General features: G+C 44.4%; 1 long non-coding RNA gene across 1 annotated transcript; it reads left to right on the top strand.

The window, feature by feature from the left end:
• LOC119516199 lies at positions 1–2301 on the top strand. Its single transcript, XR_005213224.1, has 3 exons — positions 1–352; positions 479–620; positions 2000–2301. It is a non-coding gene; the product is annotated as an uncharacterized LOC119516199 (long non-coding RNA).
• The last annotated feature ends 19892 nt before the right edge of the window (positions 2302–22193 follow it).

Raw genomic sequence — 22193 nt, 5'->3', positions numbered from 1 at the left:
GCTTAAAAAGTGCTATCTTGAAGTAAAATTCAAAGACCACCTGCATCAGAATCACCTGTGCTGGGGGTTCAGGCACCTGTACTTATCAAAGTCCCCAGGTGATTTTTATTACCTACGTCCATCCAGGTGTAGGGCATTTTCTTTGCAGTGACCTAAGGGTATTGGTGCTCCTGTTTTCTTTCCTACTTTAAACTCAGCTAGTAGCCCGAGGCGCTCTTGCAGGTGAGCAGGATACTCTTTTGTTCTGTGAGGGGAGGAGGCTCTGGGGAATCCTGCCAGTTTGTTGTGAGGAAGGACGACAGGAAGAATTTACCTGGAGAAAAGATGCTCAGAATCCTCCTATGAATCTAAGGTAAGTTGCTGACAGGAAGTGTCTGTCTTGTAAAGAAAGAAAAGCCTTAGTGGCATTCCTCATTTTGTCAGCATTTTTTTCTGAAATAAAGATGTAGTTACATCTTGCTTTTCTTTGTAATTGAAGTGACCCTCCTCCAGGGATTGTGATACCTCTATCTAAGTACACTTGGCATTGGGCTTCAGAAGACATTGCTCAGTTGAATGAAGGGTGTGTGCAAGAGACAAAGAAAATATTCAGAAGGATCGATGACAACAGCATTTTCTAGGTCAGTCAGTATGCTTAAAATTCATCCAAGGACAGAAGCCTTTCTTAACAGGTTTTAAGTCCAATTGGTGACATTTACAATGAGAAAATACACTGTCATAGATGCTGTGCTAAGAAAGTCTTTATCTGCCGTGGGGTTATGTTGAGAACATAAATTTTGACTCTGTGACTTTCTAAGAACTGGAAATTTTGAGGAAACCCTGGAGGACATTGGTCTCTTTGGTTCCAGGGGGAAACTAAGGGCTTCCAGCAAATAGCTACTCCGAGCTCACAGTTTAGGGTGGAGAAATGAGCTCCCTGTCTGCCCCACTCCCCACTGTTTTTCGTTTTTGTCATGTTTTAGATTTGATGTCAATGTGCAGTTGCTAAAAGGAGGAAAATGTAGGGAAATGGATGTAGGTCGGGCATTTCCTCCAGAAAAAAGGGAAAAAATGACATAATTACTTGTCCATCCAGTGGAGTCATTTCATGGTTCTCTTTAATAGTATGTCAGAGAGGAGGAAAATGTACATGCAAGAGGGGCCAGGTGTGGGGCCATCACAGGGTGATATGTGGCGAGGCCTGTTTACCCATGAGACTAAAGAAGTTCTGGTGTGAGCTGAAATGACTGTTCAACGACAAGGATGTCTTATCCTGGCTGAGGCGACCCCAGGAAGCAGAGGGACTGTCAACAGTGGCCGACATCTACACTCCACCACGTCTACACTAGATACCGATGTTAGAAAATCCCTCTGTGCCCTGAGTTATTCAGCAAAACCTCTTTGTTTTATGCTCTGTAGTGCACTGTTTTGACTGGACACTTACTCTGTTTAACCAATAACAATAGCCGATCCAAATGATTCATCTCTCAGGATGGGTGGGGAGGCTTTATTTTCTGTGTTTACACACATGGCTCCAGCTTTCTTTGCGTTGTGTGGGGCTATTTTCTTCTAAGTTCCTTAGCTATTTAGAGATAACATAAAGGGTTATAATTCAGCTTTAACTTTGAGTGTTAGCGTTTTTAATGCCACAGTGGAAGTCAGACATGACTCCCCCCACCACCATGTAAAAGATGGAGCATGGGCTAACATAAGCATTCAATCAAATATCAAAAAAGTAACGTGCAAAGATGAAAACATTTTCCATTAACAACTAGGGACAAAAGTGAGTGATACTACTTCATTGAAATATATCCAGGGATTAGATGGAAAGGGGTAAAATCGATTCTGGTTCTGTTCCAGTTGTGTTTTCCTTTTTTCACTCTGCGTGTTAAGGTCAATTCCCTGCAGGTGAAACTGTGCTGTGTGCAAGCTAGGATTTCAGGAACTCTTCATTAGGGTGGCTGTATGAGCTGTGGGCAGGGCCGGAAAGTGTATTATATTCTGCCTTTCCATTTCTTAGCAGGCCTGATTGGAAGAAAAAATGCTACTGAAATAGTCTGATAACTTCTCTCCAGGGAAAGGAACGCCCCACATTTCAGTAATTCAAGGAAGCTGTTTCCAGCTTGGAAAGAAGCCACGTCTACCTCTCACTGCCCGAGGAAAGAGCCTCAGAATGGGAAGTCTCCAGGGGCTTTGAGATTTAGGAGCAACATCAGAAGTGCCTGGGGCTAGCCTCAGAGGAGACCAGACTTTGCCCTTTTCCCCTCATGAGCAGACAAGACAGTCTTTTAATTGCATCCATAAAGGGAAATATGGAGTCCATAAGAGCCATTAAAAAGTCCTGTTTTGCAAGGTTTCCTTTTCTTTGACTGTGAATTGGTTGTTAAAAGTAAAAAATATCAAGTTCTTTTTTACTACTAGAAATTGGCATAATGTTATAAGTTAAATCTGAGCAAGAATCACAAGGTCATGGATGATTTTCTGAGTTAGAGATCAAGGTCTTTTAGGAAGGAAATAAGGCAAGAACTTTCTCTTTACTGAAGAGACAACAATCACACTTATTGTGTACCTACTGTGTACCCCACACTCTAAACTCTGAGTCTCCTCATTCATCATTCCAACTGGTTCCAACCCTCTTTGTAAATGCTTGTGCACTTTGTAGGTAGAAGCTGTGCAAACTGGAGAGCAGAACACGTGTTTATTGAGCCCAGTGATCTGGGGGTTTTGAAGTAGCAATCTGCTTTAAATGACCTCTTCATCTCTTGCATAGTGTGGAAGAGGGTCAAGTCTTGTTCATAATGGAGAAAGACCCAGGGAAGCCATGAACAGTTGTGGGGATGGTGCACTGCACTATTCCAGGGATATTCCGCTTATAGCATAGACACCATAGAATTACTTGTATAAATAATTTTACCACAGTTTTCTAGCAGAAGACAGTAAATTGTCACAACAAAATAAGTGTGTTATGACAGTCTTTTGAAAGATGGAAATATCTTGAGTAAGGAGCTTCTTTGGCTAATTAGCACAGAAGTGCTTCACGGGTTAGTGTTAGCCTAAAGTGAAGGGAGACGTGTCCTTTCCACAGTGTCTGGGCCTCTAAGGAATGTTTTTGTTTTTGGGAAGTTGGTGCATCAGCCCTAAATACCACTGGGTCTATGTGAGGAGATTGAAGGGATGTTCAGAGCCCATCAGAGCTTGTCAAGCCACACTGGAGCTCAGGTCTCTGGTCTGATCTGGCCCCTAGGAAGACCTTATTGACCCCCTAGAGATGGAGGGTGAAGCGAAATTGTTCCCTGGGTGAGATGATAAACTTTTAAGGAAGCTGCATTTAGCAGATTAAGTCTAAATCCGTAAATTCAGAACTGCATGGAAAATAGCTCTTAATATCTTCCGTAACCCAACTTTATTTCTGCCTCTAAGCACCCACCTGCAACTTCACCACCCCCAGTCTGGACTAGCTGGTAGAAAATGTCTCAGTTATTCTTGTTCACAACCCCTTCCCCTATGGGTCTGGGCAGTCATTCCGGGGTCTTATGAATGTGGACGGGGGGTGGGGGGAAGGGTGGGAGGGCTGGGGGGAGGTGGTGGGGTGTCTGTTGGGGGCTGTGTGGTGGTGATGGCGTTACTAGGTCATGGGTGCAAATGGATCATTTGAGGCAGCTGAAAGTTTTGCAGGCTATTTGTCTTCTGCCTGCCACACATTTCTCTTGGGGGGATGAGTAAAATGCTAGCCACCTACTTGCAAGATGGTGGAGGGAAAGAAGAAAAAGAAGAAAAGGCACATGTTCACTTTCTCAACCCAGAAGGCTGGGCTGGAGTTTGCAGATAGTCCTGGGCCACGTTTAACATACCTACTTGCCCGTTTTCCCTCCTTTCCAACCCATTTCTTGGTCATGGGGCTCTCAGCCCTGCTTCCTACTATGTGTAATTCCATCTCTTCTTATTCCTGGAATCTGGGCCCACAGAATTGAAATGATGAAGGTTAAGTCACCTTGGAGAACCCTTGTCCCATGGTGCAACTGAAATGTTTCCTTCAGAATCCCAAGGGGCATGTAGCTTCTGCAAGAGTCTGGTTGGACTGGAGAGAACTGGCTTCATCATGATTCTCTTGGCAAGCGTTTGGCCTTCTGTCACTTGGAATGAGGTCGCCAGGGAGGGTTAGGGAGGCTCTCTAGGAGGGAAACCTGCTTCTAGGAATGCTTATGAGGAACAGTGTTGCTCTGTGGCTTGCAGGTTCTTGGAAAGTGGGGTGCAGCGAAGGCATCCCTACATTGCCTTAAGTAAGTGAACTGTTAGATGGAGATAGGGTTAGCGTGTTCTTAACGTTTTTGAACTTTGCTGTTCGTTTCCATTCTAGAAAGGACTAACTTTCAAATATTGCCATTTTTCAACCCCAACAAGAGTTTCACTTTTACCTCTCTCCTCATTCGAAATTCGTAAAGATATCTGCTCCAAATTCTAGGTAAGAATCATTAAAGCCTTGCCCCTGTATTGTCAACAAAAGCCTCTTGGTGCTCGTGGAGTTACTGATGTTAGAAGCCAGACAGTAGCTGCTTAATTCTGCCCCTTTGGAAGCTCAGGCAGATGTTTCCTCCATGACCTGCCCTTCTGGTTAGGAGTGAGGATGAGACGGGGAGCTTGTTAACAGTCACACCCCTCGGCCCCGGAGAACAGATTGAATGAAGGCCCTGAGGGAACGTCCAACCTCTTGGCTTCTTGCTGAATATGTAAATGCCTTAAATTGCCCTGAGGATAGCCAAGAATACGTAAAAGGCTTAAACAGCCCTGAAGATAACCAAGAAAGTCGTTCTGAGCTGCTGGCAATACATCCAGTCGCCAAAATTGTGAGGTCAGGCGGAGCAGGGGCTTCTGCTGGAGGTGTTCTCAAGACACAACAGGTAAACTCAGGCAAGCCCGCTACCCCGGGGTGTGCAGCACCCCCCTTCTGGATCCCCTGCCCCAGTCTTGCTGCCCCGTGTGCTGCCTCTGCAAGGCTGTGATGGGAGAATCGGGATGGCAGGAGAAACTAACGAGCGTTACACAGACAAGCCGACCAACCTCCAACCTTTTTTGCAATCTATTCTCATCACAGAAGGAATGAATGCTCGTTCATTGTAGTGAATCCCAGATGTTCAGAGAAGCAGCAGTCACATACGTTCTCGTCCTAGTCTGGCCACCCAGGGCTGGTCACCACCAGCGTCCCTGAGTTCTTTGTGTGTGGCTGTGTATGAGCATCCCTCTTAAAACATCTGGGAGCATACTATCCATTCAGCTCTGTGACCTTTTTTGGCATAAAATTTTTTTTATATCAAAACAAACTTATAAATGTTACAAGTGTAATACTGGGTATTTTTTACTGAAACATGTCCCCTTACCCCCAAATACTTCAGTATATATTCCTTACAGATGGGGAAATTTTCCTTTGTAGCCATCACAGAACGATAAATCAGGAAATTAACATTGCATTACTACCACCTTATCCTCAGACTCTGTTCAAGTGTCAACAGTTGTCCCAACAATATCCTTTATAGCAGAAGGATCCAGGTTGAAATCATGAGTCGCATTCTGCTGTCACATCTCTTCAGCCTCCTTCACTTCAGTCCATTTCCTCAGTCTTCTGCTGACCCTGATGTCCCTGACACTTTTGAGGATTATATGCCATTTTGTAGCACGTCCCTCATGTTGTGTTTGTCTCCTCATGATTAGATGTGAGGCATGCATCTTTGGCAGGGATATCACAGACATGATGCTGCCTTGCATCCCAGCAATTTTAATTTGCCTCATTACTGATAATATTAGTGTCTACCAGGCTTGTCCACTGTGTTACTCTGTGTCCCTTTAGAATTAAGAGGTATTGTGTGGGGAGATACTTTGATCCCATGCAAACATCCCATTTATCATCAAACTTATTGTTTATTTATATCTATATGGACTCCGGGCTTCCTAGTTTATTCACTGGGGTTATAATCTGTTGCTAATCATCATTTACTTACATGTATAAATTGTTCCCAATTTGGCCAGAAGGAGCTCCTTTGGTGTAGCATCTGGTTTTATTTTTGTTTTTTTTTTTAACATGTCCTCCTCATTCTTTGAACACTTCCTGGCTTTTTGGCACAAAAAATTGTTCAGATTTATTTTGTGCTTTTTCTTCCCTAGCACAGGAAACAACTATTTATCTGGCTTCTTTAGTAAATAGTGGTATTTAGAAGCCAAGATCTACGAGCTAGGTATGCTTATTGTTACTGGGTATTGCTGGGCTTAAGCATTATCGGTGGACAAAGTTAGGGAATATAAGTATGTATAACGTGTGTGCATGTCTGTCTGTCTGCCTGCCTGTCTATTGAAAACCATTTTACCCTGATAACCTCCAATTCCAGGCAACAACACAGGATTCATTCTCATTTTCTCCCTTCCCATATTTAGACCTCACTTCTCTGCAAGTGAAAAACCTGGCGCTCAGTTCTCAGTTTACTTATTTGATTAATCTCTCTGTTTCTAACCGATCCCCTGTTTCTACCACCACCCCTTCCCCTGCATGGATGCCCTCCTCACCTCACTTGGGATCCAGTTCCTCATGCTGGCCTGCCACCCACCCTCACCCTGGGACCCCAGTGCCTGGCACAGGGTTGCTTTCCCCCATTGCATATCCCCACCCCACTTGGCTTCAACATCTCAAGGCCTGTCGGTGTGGCCACTGGATCACACACACACACACGTGTCCCTCCCTACACCTGCCTGTATGTGTGCTTCACAAAGCTTTAAATATCTGTTTTATTTATCTGTTAAGCAAGAGACAGGCTCTTTTGTCTGTCTCCCTTGTTCAAACATCATTTCCATCTCTGCATGGCCTTATGTCATACTCCCTGCAGCCTTGGCATAGTAGAGGCTCAATAAATGAGGGACGGAATGTAAAGCCATTTGCCCACTTTCTCAGGGCCAGGCCCTTATCATTGGGTGGCTGTTGAGAATGAGGTGGACCATTTCGCATTTGCAGTAGACTTCTCTCTTGTAATCATTCGTGCTGCCCACCAGATATTTCTGGTGCTTCCCCTTCCAGGCTCGTGGGCAGGCTGTTTGAGAAGCGCGAGACTAGGTGATATGTTTTGGCCAAAAAATGAGAGAAGTGGTGTGTGTCCCTTTCAAAGCCCGTGTGTAATCTGCCTTGTTTCTATACCTTTCCCATGGTGAGAAGTACTGGAATCTCCTTGTCAGTTGGGGCCCTGAGTGATGATGAGCAGAAGGCCCCTGCTGACCTGTGTTGGGCACGTGGTGTGAGCAGGAAATTACACTCGCTGTGGCAGCCACTGAGATTTCTGTTTTATTGTGGTTGCTGCAGCATGACCTTGCCTATCCCCATGGAAGGCTCCTTAGTGCAAAACAAACGAGACATCTTATTTCAGAGTCATGTTCCACCTCTGCTTGCAAGAAATAATTTGCAGATGAGAAGAGGGAATTTTGTACTCCGGCCTTAGTAGGAGAGAGAAACAAAGGAGCAAGGGTGAACTGACCTTGGATTTTCTCTAGGCTTGGGAATCATTTCAACTGAGCAGTGCCCTAAAGCCCTACAAAATATGCACCAGAGACCAGCTCAACCCAGGCAGGTGATGGACTGGGTGACCTGACAAGCCTTTCATTTCCTCCTCTGATTTCTATAATTATCAAGTGATGAAGTATGGCCAGTTCATTAAAAGCCCTCTTTGAAGGCTGACCCACAGGTCCTCACATGTTTCTCTCCAACTTGTTGTGTGTAAGTGACGAACGCCTAAATCATCATTCACAGCAAATGGTCACACGTCATGCTGCTGGCTCATCTGACCAAGCTCTCTGGCTTTGAGTCTCATCGTCTCAGGCTTCTTTCATTTATTCACTTGTTTAGGCACCAGGCATTTGAAGGTGTGGGGGTGGGGTGTGTGGGTGAAGTGAGCATGGCGGGGCCTGTCTGGATGGTAGGAACACACAGTCTGTGGCATGTGGCAGGAGAGTTGTGGTTGCATGGAAAACTACTTTAACTAGCACAGTCGTCTTCAAAAAGATTAGAACCCAAGACTTCATTCTTCTCCTTTTCTTGTCCCACAAATAATACAAACTCACTCCATCAGCTGGTCTAGGTTTAGACTCACCCTCTATGCTTGCCATGTGCTAGTGCTTATGGGTAGGTACTGGTTACTAGACCAGTGACTCTTAACTTTGTGGATCTTGTTACCCAGTTGATCTGAAATGGGGCTAAGAGTCTACATTACTAATAAGATCCACCAACTGACACCAGTGTTGCCGGTCCTCGGTCACTTTGAAGAGCTCTGACGGAGAGGAGGAGGCAAAAGTAAAGCCAAAAAATTGGAGATAGAAACATACACATGGTCACAGAAGTAGAAGCAAACATTATGCCAGACATTTTCACACACCAACCTCATGAACCAAGTGTTAGATAGGGCCTCTCCAATGGTAGTGCCACAGCTTGGGTTCTCAGAAAGTGGATGCTGAGAAAGAGTTTGGGGAATAAAATATTCATTAGGAATCAATATATGGGAAACAAAGGGAATGGATGGGCAGAAGAAAAGATCAAACTAATCTGCAGGTCAACAAAGCTTTGGCTACCCCACTGGGGAGCTCCTGAGCAAATACTGCCTGTCAGAGTGTCTTCCTTTGGGCCAAAGGTCTGGGTCCTTTATATCCTCCAGGCCCAACCTGCTTGGTTACCAAATGCAGGCTGCCCTGGAAGGGTGTAGCTTGGGCAAGGCTGCTCCCTGCTGCTGAGGCAGATTCTGCAGGAGCTGGCAGCTGGAGGTGGTCTACTGTATTTCCTGCAACTGAGCAGCAAGCCCTTCCTTGCAGGGGGGTCTGGGTAGTACATTTTTGCATCTGCCACAGTGATGTTTGAAAAGATCAGGCAGAACTCCTCTTGCAAGTTTATAAACTGAAACATTTAGAGCCATCTTTGCATAGCAGCTTTGGAGCTAATCAATAATGGCAAATGAATTTCCAAAACGGTCTCTTTCTACAAGATATTGCCCCTTAAAGCCTTGTTCACACAGACCCCCTGGGAGATGAACTTTTCCATTTATTTGCAGGAAGAAGAAGAGTGATCTAAGCAACCAGTTCACTCCGAGTGGCTCTCCATTCAGGAGGATTAATCTGGCAGACGAGGCAGCGGCCGTCAGTATTGGCTGGCAGCTCCTCAGGTAGGGAAAGACTTGTAGTTAAAATTAAGTCTGGAGTACAAAAGCCTTCAGAGATAATTCAGAGAACATTTATCTTAGTTGTCTGGGATTTCTTAAAACGTCACTAAGATAGTATACACTGATTCATTTTGTGGGATTTAGCTGCCATATATTTGTTGCTCAAGACTCACTCAGTGACAGAAAAGAAAGGATATTTCTTCTGGGCTCTTAATACTAATCAAAGATCATTGACAGGTAGAAATCAAACATCTCAAATTAGGCTGCTTATGGGCCAGACATGGGCGTAGTGAATACCACAAAGGTCTTGATTTCCATGTTTATGGGTTATCTATTGTCATAATAAATTATCCCACAACTAAGTGGCTCAAAACAACACAGCTTTTTATCTCTTAGTTTTTGTGGATCAGGAATCTAAGCACAACTTAGCTTAGTTCCTCTGGCTCAAGGTGTCAGTTGAGGTGGTGTCTCACCTAAAGTCTCGACTGGGGAAGAATTTACTCTTAGACTCACTCACGTGGCCGTTGGCAGCTTTCAGTTCCTAAAGGGTTGTACTAAAAGTCTCAGTTCCTCCGGGTGACTGGCTGGAGGCTGCCCTTGACTTTTTCAGGGCGGATGGCTTCATTGGAGCATGCAGCTAAGAAGGCAATAGAGCATCCAGCAAGACGGAAGTCAGTCTCTTGTAACCTGACCTCAGAAGTGACATCCATAATTTTCTGCTATAACTTATCCGTTAGAAACAAGTCACCAAATCCAGCCCACACTCAAGGGAGCGGGTTACACAAGAGGATACCAGGAGTTGGGGATCACTAAGAGCTGTCTTGAAAGCTGCCTACCATATCAGAAGCCCACTATAGATCTCTATTAGATTTTAGTTTAAAAAATGCACTCCTTGTTAAGGAAGGTGAGGATGACAAAATATGCTACACTAGAGATTTACAAGATGAGAATTGCCAGATTGTGTTCCAGTATCATTGCAAATTTAGGGCATTGTTCTTCATTTTCTATAGTATAGTTCTTGAAACATGATCTGTTATGGTTACCAGATCCCCTCATCTAGTGAGGAAAGAATTGATAAAGTTTCCGTTTTAGAAAACTGTCCATATCTAAAGTAAGTGAAAAAGGGACTGCAACTCAATCCTTTAGTTAGCCAAAAGAAAATTCCAGTGAATTCACAGTTAAAGATAACTGGCATGATAAAATTGGTCCTCAGGGTTAACCTTTTCTAAGACTCCAGGTCAAAAAGATAATTAAAGACATCCTTACAGTTTTGGGGTGTTGAGTTTGAACATCAAAACTTGAAGGTTACACAATTAATGAAATTTCGTTTACCAGAGCCTCACACAGGCACAGAACTGTGGATGTTTGGAAGAACTCTTGATAAGCCCCTGGCGTGAGGGATCAGACTCATGGGGTGTGTCTAGGTAAAATCAGTGGACTATAAACTCTCATACTCTACTGCAGGTTCTTCTGTTTTGCTGAGAGCGAAGATGCAAGTTTGTATGCAGAGAGGAATTGTTCGGTGTAATAGAGGAGAAAGTAAGTGTGGTTGCTTGCTGTGACAGAGGGGCCATGCTGCAAAGAACAGGGAGTTGGAAGAAGATCCATTTCAAATATCCCTCCTCATGATAAAGTCATCAGGAAAATTCTTATGATCACTAAGGCTTTATGGAAAGGAATCTTGTGGGTAAGGTAAAGAGGAGGATGAAAGGGAAGGCTCTGTGTAACGTTAGCTAGACATTCATTACAGGGAAAATGGTGGAAAACCGAGTATTTTGCCTCCTATTTATTCTTCAACTTGTTCATTCAACAGATAGCATTATCTAGTCTGCAGGGAGTTGGGGTTGCAGAGATGAACAAGGCAGATGTGGTCCCTGCCCAGAGTTAACAGAAGTTGAGTAGAGCAAGGAAGAAGGAAGAAACATCTCTGGATACCAGGGATGAGAGAGTACCATTGGGAAAACACCCTTAGGAAGTCTGGTGTGTGTGTGTGCACGTGTGTACCTGCAAGTGCGTGTGTTTCAGTGATTGGCAGGGTCATTTGGATTGGAAGTGGCCTGTTCTGAAATCAGGGTTTGGGGACTCGAGGTGAAACTGTATGCCAGTGGTGAGGGCTGTGCGACATGACAATGGCCCTTCCCCATTCTCTGCCCGGATCTGGTGGGTGTCACTTCCCAGACTGAGGATTAGAAAGTGAGGGAACGAGAGTCCTCAAACCGCTTCTGCTGCCTCAAGTGTTTGTACAACGAAGCGCTGACTTTTTGCATCTCCTCTGTAGAAGACAAGTCATACATTTTTAATTGGAGTTTCTCAGCCAAAGAGCAAACTGGCTTGCTGCCCAACTTATGGGTGAAGATGTCGAAAGAGAAACCCTCACCTTCTGTCCTGCTGGCAGCAAATGAAAACAAACCACTTTTCTCCCTCTCTCAGCTGCTTTTCCCCCTCCACAGGCAGACTCTATTTAAAGCACTGGCTCCTTCACAGGTTTCAAGCCGAGGGATGGAAATCTACTGGCTAGACACTTTCTCTAGTGAATTTAGGTTGGGGATGCTTGTAAGACTTATCACAGTACCCCACCTCCTTATGACTTCCCACCCCTGGCAAATTCAGCATAAAGAATATGCTGTGCATGGTGGGGAGGGAGTCATTTTGAGGCTCCCACAAAGCAGTAAGTCAGCATCATTTAAACCCGCAGTCGATAACATTTATTTCTAATTCTTTAAGGCTGTCTTTAAAAGAAAATAAAGCTTGCAACCTGCACAGCACCCCCATAGGAACAATCTTTCCCTGGCTCAGTTTGGTAATTCAATTGTGATGGGTAAAGTTGTGCAGTCATAGCAAAAGAGAGAGGAGGAAACAAAGCAAAAAAGGAGGGAGAAAAGCATGCCAGCAGCTGTCATCTGTCTTGTGAAAAGTAAAAAGTGCTTACCTGAGCCCAGATAGTAAATCCTACCTGCTTTATTAAATAAATGTAGTATTTCACTCAAAGAAGGAGACCTTTGGAATATCTGGAAAATCTTGCAGGCTTTGAAATGGAATAAAGATTGATTTATGTGGAGGTTCTCTTATATATGTGCTTTTCTTCCCCTGCTACAAAAAAATGGAACCAAGACACCAGGTTCATTTAAAAAAACCAAGAAAAGGAGCTCAGTATTGGGAATTGGATGCTTTATTTATCTAAATTCCTAAAGAAAGGATGATGGGGTTTACTGGATAGCGTGAAATTTTTATTGTATGGGCGTTGTAGGATGGTTTCAAGGAAAAATGTCAGTGTATGCCAAGGGCTCGGCCTGGAGTTCGTCACACAGTAGGTGTTCAAAATGGTAGATGTTTTGTGTGGTAAAGGATTTTAATCCAGTTTTTAGTTTGTTTTTATACCCTGCCTTAATCAAAGCTAACTTAAGACTTCTCTGTTATTTGGGATCATTTCAATTGCAAATGATAGAAACCCAAACCAAACTGGTTTAATTAAAAAATATATTAGCTCAAGAAACTAAAAGTTTGTGGAATGATGGCCTCAGGTATGGCTGGATCCAGGTTGATAAATATCAAGAGGACTCTTCATCTTTTGCTCCCACTGCATAGATTTGGCTTCATTCTCAGTAAGCTTCTCTCTCCTCATGCTGGCCTCAAATAATTTCAAGATCCACTCACTAGGTTTGCACCTTCCCTAGTTCATTTCCAGCAGGAAGAGAGAGCTTGTCTTTTATGGAGCACCCACTCATTTTAGGGATTTGCCCTGGTTGAATCACCTTAGTCATGTCTACAGACTGAACAAATCGTTATGGCCATTGGGAAGGAATTATGCTGCTTGACATAATCCCTTCTCTCAGCTTAGATGGAGTCAGCCCTGCCCCTACCCCCCACCCCTGAAAAACTTCTTAGACTAGGAGTGGGGGAGGGGTGGCTTCCCAAGGAAAATAGAGGTGTGATTACCAAAAACAGGTGGTATGGATAACAGAGATATTTCTATGGCTGAAATAAATCTGGGAGCTTAGCTCCCATCCATCTCCTCCTTTTCCAAACCCTTTGCCTTTTCTTCCCCATTTCTATTTCTTCATATGTCCATCAACTCTTTGAGGGCTTACCATATGCCAGTCCCTAAGAACTAGAAATACAGCAGATTATCAGATTATTTTGGAAAATGACATTTTTAATCCCTCAATGATTTGATAACTGAATATATGTACATTAGATATCTACTATACCTACACATTCAATGTTCACCCCTTTGGACTGAGCCCAGTATTAGGTACAGATGGTGGAGAGGAAGGGGGGAAAGAATGACTCACATCTTAGCCCTCAGAAAAGAAATAGTGATCACATAATAACATTTAAGTGCTTATGTTTTGGGCCTTGTGCTAAGCACTTTGTATTATTTTTAATTATCTCATAGCCTTGTGGGGGTGTGCTCATTTCTATCTGGCCTGGGCTCATTGCTATTCCCATTTCTCAGAAGAGGAAACTGAGGCTCAGAGAGTGTGACAGTTTGAATATATTGTGTCCCCCAAATGCCATTATCTTTGATGTAATCTTGTGTAGGCAGATGTAATCAGTGTTGATTAGATTGTAATTCTTTGAGTGTTTCTTTGGAATGCGCCCCACCCAGCTGTGGGTGATGACTCTGATTGGATATTTCCATGGAGACGTGGCCCCACCCATTTAGGGTGGGCCTTGATCAGTGGAGCCATATAAATGAGCTGACTGGCAGAGGGAACTCAGTGCAGCTGTGAGTGATGTTTTGAAGAGGAGCTACAGCCAAGAGGGACACTTTGAAGAAAGCACAGGAGCTGCAGATGAGACACAGTTAAAGACAGCCATTGAAAGCAGACTCTTGCTCCGGAGAAGCTGAGAGAGAACAAATACCCCAAGTACAACTAAGAGTGATATTTTTGAGGAACTGCAGCCTAGAGAGGAATGTCCTGGGAGAAAGCCATTTTGAAACCGGAACTTTGGAGCAGACGCCAGCCACGTGCCTTCCCAGCTAACAGAGGTTTTCCGGACACCATTGGCCATCCTCCAGTGAAGGTACTCGATTGCTGATGCCTTACCTTGGACACTTTATGGCCTTAAGACTGTAACTGTGTAACCAGATAAACCCCCTTTTATAAAAGCCAGTCCATCTCTGGTGTTTTGCATTCTGGCAGCATTAGCAAACTAGAACAGAGAGTGTAAGTAACTTGCCAAAAATCACCCTAGTAGTAAGTGTTCGTGCATAGTGTTCCAGCCACAACTAATCTCCACTCTGCACTATTATTTGAGGTAGTTTATAGTGTCTCTCTGTATCAGTAACTTTTCTTGGGTGAGTAAATATTTATTCAACATATGTTTAAAACTGTGTGCCGAAACCTGTGCCGGGCCTGGGAAAGCTGCAGTGAGAAAGGCAGACGCAGTCTCTACTCATTGGCTGCTGCTGAAAGGTGAGTACTGAAGCCATCACTCAGGGTCTGGGGAATGGGGCAGGGGAACGCAAGAGCAAGGAGAAGAGGAGACAGAAGGTCCAAGGGCTGCCCTGGAGGGAGAAGGGAAGGGGCTGTCAGGTTTCTGAAACATGGGCCTACAGGGCAAGCCGAGAAAAGGGAGCGGTCTTTCCCCAGAGAGGCCTCACTTATAAACTGCAACTTTTAGGGAACTGCTTGTGCAAGCCCTGCCTTGGAGCAGGGGTCTTTCAAATGCTTGGCGATATCTCTGACTCCCGGGAGTTTGACTCTGGGGGCTGTGGAGCAGAGGTGGATCTGAGTACCCAGGATGTTCTGACACTGCCAATAACAGGGGCTGGTAGGGTCATGTCCCGGAAGTGTGAAGAGGCCACAGCCTCCTCCCAATGCCAATGCCTTTTGTTCTTACAGTTGGACTGAGGGCACTGTGGGGACTTGCCTCCTGAGTCCTGCTTGCCAGGGCCCTGCTGGCAGGCCAGCTGGTGAGGGTGCTCTCCTCTCAGTGGCCAGCAGGGAGCTCCTCCCTCGCAGACCGGGCGGCCAACTGGTGCAGAGGAGCTGCCTCTCACGGGATGGTTGACTGGCCAGAATCCCATCCCTTCCCTTCTGATTCTGCAGCATTTCTGGGAGTGAGGGGGTCACTCTCGGCCCACCCTTGGTCCACCCTTGGACCTAGAATTCTGGCTTGCTTTGCATTCTCCCTGTGCTTGCATCAGCCTCTCCATCCCTCCACAGCAAAGAGCCCTGTCTCCTCCTCAGGGCAGAGAGGAGGGTGAGGCAGGTGAAGTGGCTAGGATGAACACTTAAGGAGGCCCTCGGTCCGGACTGGCGCTCTGCTCGCACAACCCTGAGGGTGAGTGCCCCCTTACATGCTGCACGCTTACGCCGCCCTCATCTCATATGGTCCAGAACCCAAATTTCTTTCCTCTTATAATTGCACTACGAAGCTGATCAGGAGGAACTTTGATTCCCATTGAAGCTGAACTTCAAATCACTTAAAATACCGTGGCCTGATCGCTCTCTCTTCTCCCAGTTTCCGTTCTGTTCTGGGGAAGGGCAGCACTTTAGGCCAAAGGACTTTCATGTGGTTAAAAGAAAAATGTTTTCTTTAACTCAAAACATGCTTTACATTTATATCCTATTACACTTTGTGAGTCATGGGTGAAATGGTTGAAAACACAGGATTTGGAGTCTTATACTTGATTTGAACCCTGCCATTTCTTAATGACATGGCCTTGAAAAAAATTACTGAGCCCCCTATCAGGTTCTTAGTGTAGCTGGTTATGTCCATTTTATAGAATTGTTGAGGGGATCAAAAGAATTTAGGTAATGCACATGGAGCACCTCAGCTAACGTAGTACGTTGAACACAAAGCACCAGTGACTATTCATTTCAGCACCCAGCACCTATCTATTGCACAGCCTTACCATAGCCCGATTTGTACCATGCCCGTGGTGACAGCAGAGCAGGGTAAGTGACCCATAAGGGTTGATGCCCTGGCGGCATATCGTAGGGGTCTCTAATCTAGCCCGGGGAGTTGGGGACAGCTTCCTGTAGGAAATGTTTAAGCTGATTCCTAAAGGATGAGTAGGTTCCAGCCGGGAGTAGCGGGGTAGGGAGGGGGGAGGTTGGAGATGGGAATGGGCCTGGCAGACACCAAATGAGTTGAGGACGAGTTATCATTCCTATCCCATGATGAGACTCTAGGAAGCAATCCTTACTGGATTTTGCCACTTGAACCTGTAGGGATATTTCACTTTGCTTCTGCTTTAAATATAAATGCTAATCACAGGTGATTTCTGAGCGTATCTTTTATTAGGACATTTTCAATAGCACTATTTGACACAGGTTTTAGAGAAATGGAGTGACATTAGCATATCTAAGAGAAATTCCTTTGGGAAAGAGTTTGGAAAAGTCATTAATATAACAGAGAGGAAATAAAAGACATTTCTGAGCAATTTCCAATTTCAGATCGCCATTTCTGCTAGCAGTATTTTGACCTTTCTGTTCTATTTGTTTAAAAAATTAAATTTTCGATTGAATTAAGTCCTTCACAATGGGGAACTCTATTTTTGCTGACCTGATTCAAAGCATAATTCAGTCTTTGGTCCTTTGTTCTCTGCAAGTGCACATGATAGAAGTAAGTGCGGGACCTGCTCTATGGGTGCTGTCATCTCCCCAGCTGCACCCCATCACCTCCCAAACACCCTGAATCCAAATCGGAATACTCAGTTTATAATCAGTTGTTCTCCCCATCTTGAAATGACAATAATGGCACTGCCAAGAACTAGCATTTATTGAGCTGATAATCTGCTCTCTTCCTTCCAATGACTTCCCGTCCATGCTGTACACAGCAGCTGGGGTAAACTTTACAAAATCCACCTTTGATCACATTGTCTCCTGCTTAAAACTCTTTGATGGCTCCCTGTTGCTTCTCGGACCAAGGCTAAGTTCCTGAACATGGTACACGCAGCCCTCTGAAGACGACGTTCCTGCCTTGGCTCGCACCAACCTCTGTGTTCTAGTCACACTCACCACCTCCGAGTGCCTAAAAGGGGACACGGTCCCTCTGCCTCAGGGCCATTGCACATGCAGTTCTCCTGATGCAGGGTGACCACCATCCAGGCTTGCCTGAGAGGGAGGCATTTCCCAGGCTGTGGGAATTTCATTGCTAAAGTTAGCAAAGTTCTGGGCAAGGCAGGATGAGTTGCCCACCCTTCCTGCCTGGAGAATTCTCTCTTTTCCCATCCCTCTCTGCTCTTCCTTTAGCTTCTAGCTCAAGTGTCACTTCCTCTAGGAAGCCTTCCCTGACCACTTGGGCTAGATTAGAATATGCAGTCTGCCAGGACTCTATTAGTTTTCTCCCCAGCATTTCAGTGTTTACTCTCATGGTCAAACAAATACATGTAAAATTTAGGTTTGTCTTCCGCCATGAGGGGAAGCTCCAGGAAAGCTGAGACAGTCTGCATGTGCTGTAACAGTGAGCAAATACAATGGCACAGTGCTTAGTGCATGCTTGGTGCACAACAAATATTTGGAAAGAGCCTTTGCTGTGAGCTAGAGGCAGTGCTGTGCATCTTACACCAGTCATGTCATTTTAGTCCCATTTCATCTCTGTGACGTAGATACTGTAATCATTCCCATTTCATAGATGGGAGAACTGAGGTTTAGTGAGGTTGGTGATGTGTTTAAGGCCACCCCACTGGAAAGTGGCCAACCTTGGATTTGAACCACGTGTTTCTGACACCAGAGCCCAAAGGATACTTAACCAAAAGTCACTTGGTTAATGTTATAATAGACTCTTCTGAGTTCTTATACCTTCTATGGGGAAAGGCGACATCCGTGACTTTTCTGAGACTGCTGTGTGCCTGGAAAGTGTATGCCAGCAGCATGCTCTGGCCATGGCTGCTTCTGGCTTCCTCACAGCCCATCAGTGACCAGACTGTAGTCCCGTCCAGAGGGGCATGTTGGTAAATGACCTCCAATGACTACACTTAGGCTGTGTGGGCCAACCTAAGACGGATCCGAGTGCCACCAAAGTTCCAAAGTTAATTTGCTGGGCTTCCTCCTCAGTGATAGGCTGTCCTGGAATTCAAAAAGCAACTTGTCAATAAGTTTGATAGCCAAGTCACTGTTGATGACAGAAAACCTGTCCTCAGGAGCTCCTCAATACTGCAGCAGGGTTAGTACACAAAGTAGTGTCAGAAGGAATTAGTTCATTTGTTCCTTCATTCCTGCAACAAATATGTATTGAGCACCAATTACGTGCAGGACTAGGGGTAAGATCAAATGATCAAAATAGACTCAGAGCCCTGCCGTCATAAAGCTCATACTCTGGTGGGGTGATATGGGAACCAGACATATAAAATATAGGACATCTGAGGAAAAGATCAGGCAGGAAGGGAGCAGGCTGAGCCAGCTGAGTGCCTCTGTGTGTGTGTGTGTGTGTGTGTGTGTGTGTGTGTGTGTGTGTGTAATTTTAGAGTGGTGGGGAAAGCCTTTCTGGGAAGATAAAGTATGCGCAAAGACTTGAAGTTGGTGAAGGAAGGAACCACATGGATATCTGGTGGCAGAACACCCCATGCAGAGGGGGATGACAAGCTAAAGGCCCTGAGGTAGCAGAATGCTTGGAAGGAGACCAGAGGCTGGAGTGGAGAAAGCAAGGGGAGACCGGAGGCGGGGGGGCGGGGGTGCTGAGAAGCCATGGAGGGGGCAGACCCTGGAATCTGGCCAGCCATTGAGAACTTTGACTCCTATTCTGAGTAAGGTGGGAGCTATGGGAGGATTTTGGGGTAGAGGAGAGATGTGGTTAACTTAGTGTCAAAATAAATTATATTGGGTCTCTGCAGTGGAGCTCACCATGCATCTATTAAAATGTACATGGTAGTTTATGTGTTGTTATAGGTTAATTTATTTGATTCATTCATTCTTTAAACAAATACTTGCATGTCCACTATGCATAACACCTCATGCTAGTGGCTGAAGATGTAATGATAATCCAAGCAGCCGTGGTTCTGCCCTTATGGGGTTTACAGTCTAGTAGAGGGGCCAGACCAAAAATAAGCAAATCACTGAGTTATCAGATGCAGATTTTTTTAAGTGCTATGAAGGGAATAAAAGAGGTGATATGAGGGTAAGAGGGTTGGGTTTGGGAGGTGAGGCGCCTCCTGCAGGTGGCTGGCCGGGGAAGGCATCAGGGGATATTGGGACATTGTTATGTGGGAAAAGAACTATGTGTTAATATGTTTCCACTCCTAACAGATACATTCATTTGCATGTAAGTGGAAAATTTCTGGAGGTATATACCAGAACTAAAGTAGTAGTTGTTTCTGGGAAAGGGAGAACAGGGTTCTGATCTGGGGTAGGGAGGGGATGTTACTGTTTATTTCTGTAGGTCTCTTTGTTCTGCTTTTCAGAAATTGTTTATTATGGAAAAATTTTAAACACATCCAAAAATTAGAAGAATATAATGAACTCCCTGTACCTACCTTCTAGCTTCAATGATATTAACTTGTTGCCAGTCTTGCTTCATCTCTGGCTCCACTTTGCTTTGAAGCAAATCCCAGTCATCCCATTATTTTGTTTATAAATATTTTAGGATGTCTTTCTAAGCACTAAGCACTAAGGATTCTTTTTAAAATATATAATATTTCAAGTATGATAGTAGTATGATTAACAATAATAGTCTTTCTTTTTTATATATATTTGCAATTTTACTATTTAAATGAAAATTAATTTTTTATATTTAATTCTTTTAAATGGGAGATAGGATCCTCCTTGGTTCCTTGGACCTTCTCTTAGACTGTTATCTGCCAGGGGTTGAATCCTGTGGTGCAGCTGTGTGGTGGTTTGAAGCTCTATTCACCCCAGAGAAGCATGTTCTTGAAGCTAATCCATTCCTGCGGGTGTGGACCCATTGTAAGGAGGACCTTTGGGAGAGTAGGATCTTAACTTGAGATGTGACCCCCTCATTCAGTTTTGATCTTAATCATCTTACCTGAGTCCTTTATAAGAGGTTAAAAGACAGAGAAGACACAGGAAAAGCCTGAGAGAAGCTGAGAGAGAAAAGCCAGAGAAGCTGAGAGAAAAGGACACACAGAGAAGCTCAGAGAGGAAGCCACTGAAGCCAGAAGCTGGAAGCAACACAACTTGGGAGAGAAGGGAGAGACCAGCTGACGTCGCCGTGTGCCCGGCCATGTGGCAGAGGAGCCGAGGAACGCCTGTAGTGGTCATTGGGGAGAAGGTATCAACCTGTGGATGCCTTGACTTGGACATTTTCACGGCCTTAGAACTGTAAACTTGTAAGTAAAAAAATCCCCATTGTTGCAAGCCAGTCCATTCCTGGTATATCGCATTTTGTCAGCTTAAGCAAATTAAAATAAGCCTCTCACCCGTACCTACCCCACTGGGTCCCTCAAAGCAGTCTTTAAGAGCACGGGCTTTGGGAACAGGTAACACTGGGTTCAAATCCCACCTCTCCCACTTATTCTCTCTCTGACCTTGGATAAAATCCTGAACTGGTTGAGTTGTACTTTCTCATGTAAAGTGGACATAATGAGTAGCTCATGTGTTTTTTGTGAAAATTAAATGAAATATTGCAAGTAAGGATAATATTCTTTAGTATAGTGGCCAGCACTTGTGTATACACTATAGATGTTGGCTCTCCCATTTGGTGTCATTATGCTTCTTTTTCTCTGGAATGGCACAGAAGAAACTGGGGATGATGATTCTCTTTGTATCAAAATACAAAAGTACTTTGTATTTCTTAACTGGATGTCTGGTAACATTTTGGTTGCAGGTATGGATTCTGGGTTACATATCCCTATTCACTAGCTGAATAACTATTTTTTAAAGAGTTAAAAGGTAAAAATAATACATTGAACTCAAAATTTGTTAGCTGTGATTATTACTACATTTTGAATACTGAACAGTATTGAATCAGAAGCATGTAGATGTAATCCAGTTCAGGTTGGAAGCCCACAAAGTTTCCAAAGGATGCTGAGGTTCAATTCCCACAAATAGTACTGTCAGATTGAAAAATAAGGACACTCATTCACTCCTGACTGGAATCCATGCTTGAACTCATTGAGATATGAGACAAGAGAGGGTCAACCCACCTTCCATAGCATTCTAAGCAGTTCCCCTTTCCCCTGGGGGAAGGGTCAGCCAGGCTGCAAACAGAAGGACCTTTATCTGTGGCTTGGCCATGCACAGGCAAGAGGGATGTTGTTAGTGTTGAGGCTTCTGGAATTCTGGTGAACAGTAAACTTCAGGAAAAGTTTGTCTTTTTCTTTTCTTCAGGCTTCATCCCTTTTATGCCCAAACATGGAGTTACCTGTCAAATGTGGATAATGAGAGTACCCATGCTGTGGTATGTCTAAGTGAAAAGATGCTTGATCGCACTTTCCACCATGCCTGACACAGGGTACTCAAGCAGTAAAAGTTAGTAGTTGTTGGAATTGTCACTGTGATCATCGTATATTTATTAGTAACCATGACACAAGGCAGAGGGCAATAGGATCTTATGAAAAATGCAGACAAGTTGGGATGGAAGTTTAGGGAAGAAAGGAAGTGTTTTCATCTTGAATATGGATGACAAGGGTCTTGAAGAAAGGGAATCAGAAATGATTCTGAGAGGGAGTAGGCTTTCAACTGGTCCTTGGATGAGGGCAGTATTTGGACATGTGATGAGGAAAAGGTAGTAAAACCCCTGTGAGCAGAGGCATTATGGGGGCGTGTGTAAGAAGTCCAGCTTAGTTGGGTGTGGGAATTGTAAGAAGGGGAATTGCAAGAAGTAAAGGGGATTTTTAGATCATGGCTGAATCTTAGAGGGCTGTGAGTGCAAGGCTGGGAAATATGGGATCGAATCTCTGGGTCAGTGGTTTATGAAATTCCTCTGCCTTGACACTCCTGATGGATGGCATTCATACTGCAGTTCATCCCCGAAGAGTCAGTGTCATGTACAATCTGATGTAATTCCACTCCTTCCTCTCCCATCCAGGGAGCACATCAGAAGGCAAGAGCGTGACAATGACATTTGCACAGGGATGGATCATATCTGATTCATTTTGAACAAATTAGTCATTCCCAAACTTTGGGA

Source organism: Choloepus didactylus, chromosome 19, assembly GCF_015220235.1.
Source record: "Choloepus didactylus isolate mChoDid1 chromosome 19, mChoDid1.pri, whole genome shotgun sequence".
In the NCBI taxonomy this organism is placed as follows: Eukaryota; Metazoa; Chordata; class Mammalia; order Pilosa; family Megalonychidae; genus Choloepus; species Choloepus didactylus.
Note: the sequence above shows the minus strand (reverse complement) of the source record. Positions and strands in the feature narration are given on the sequence as shown.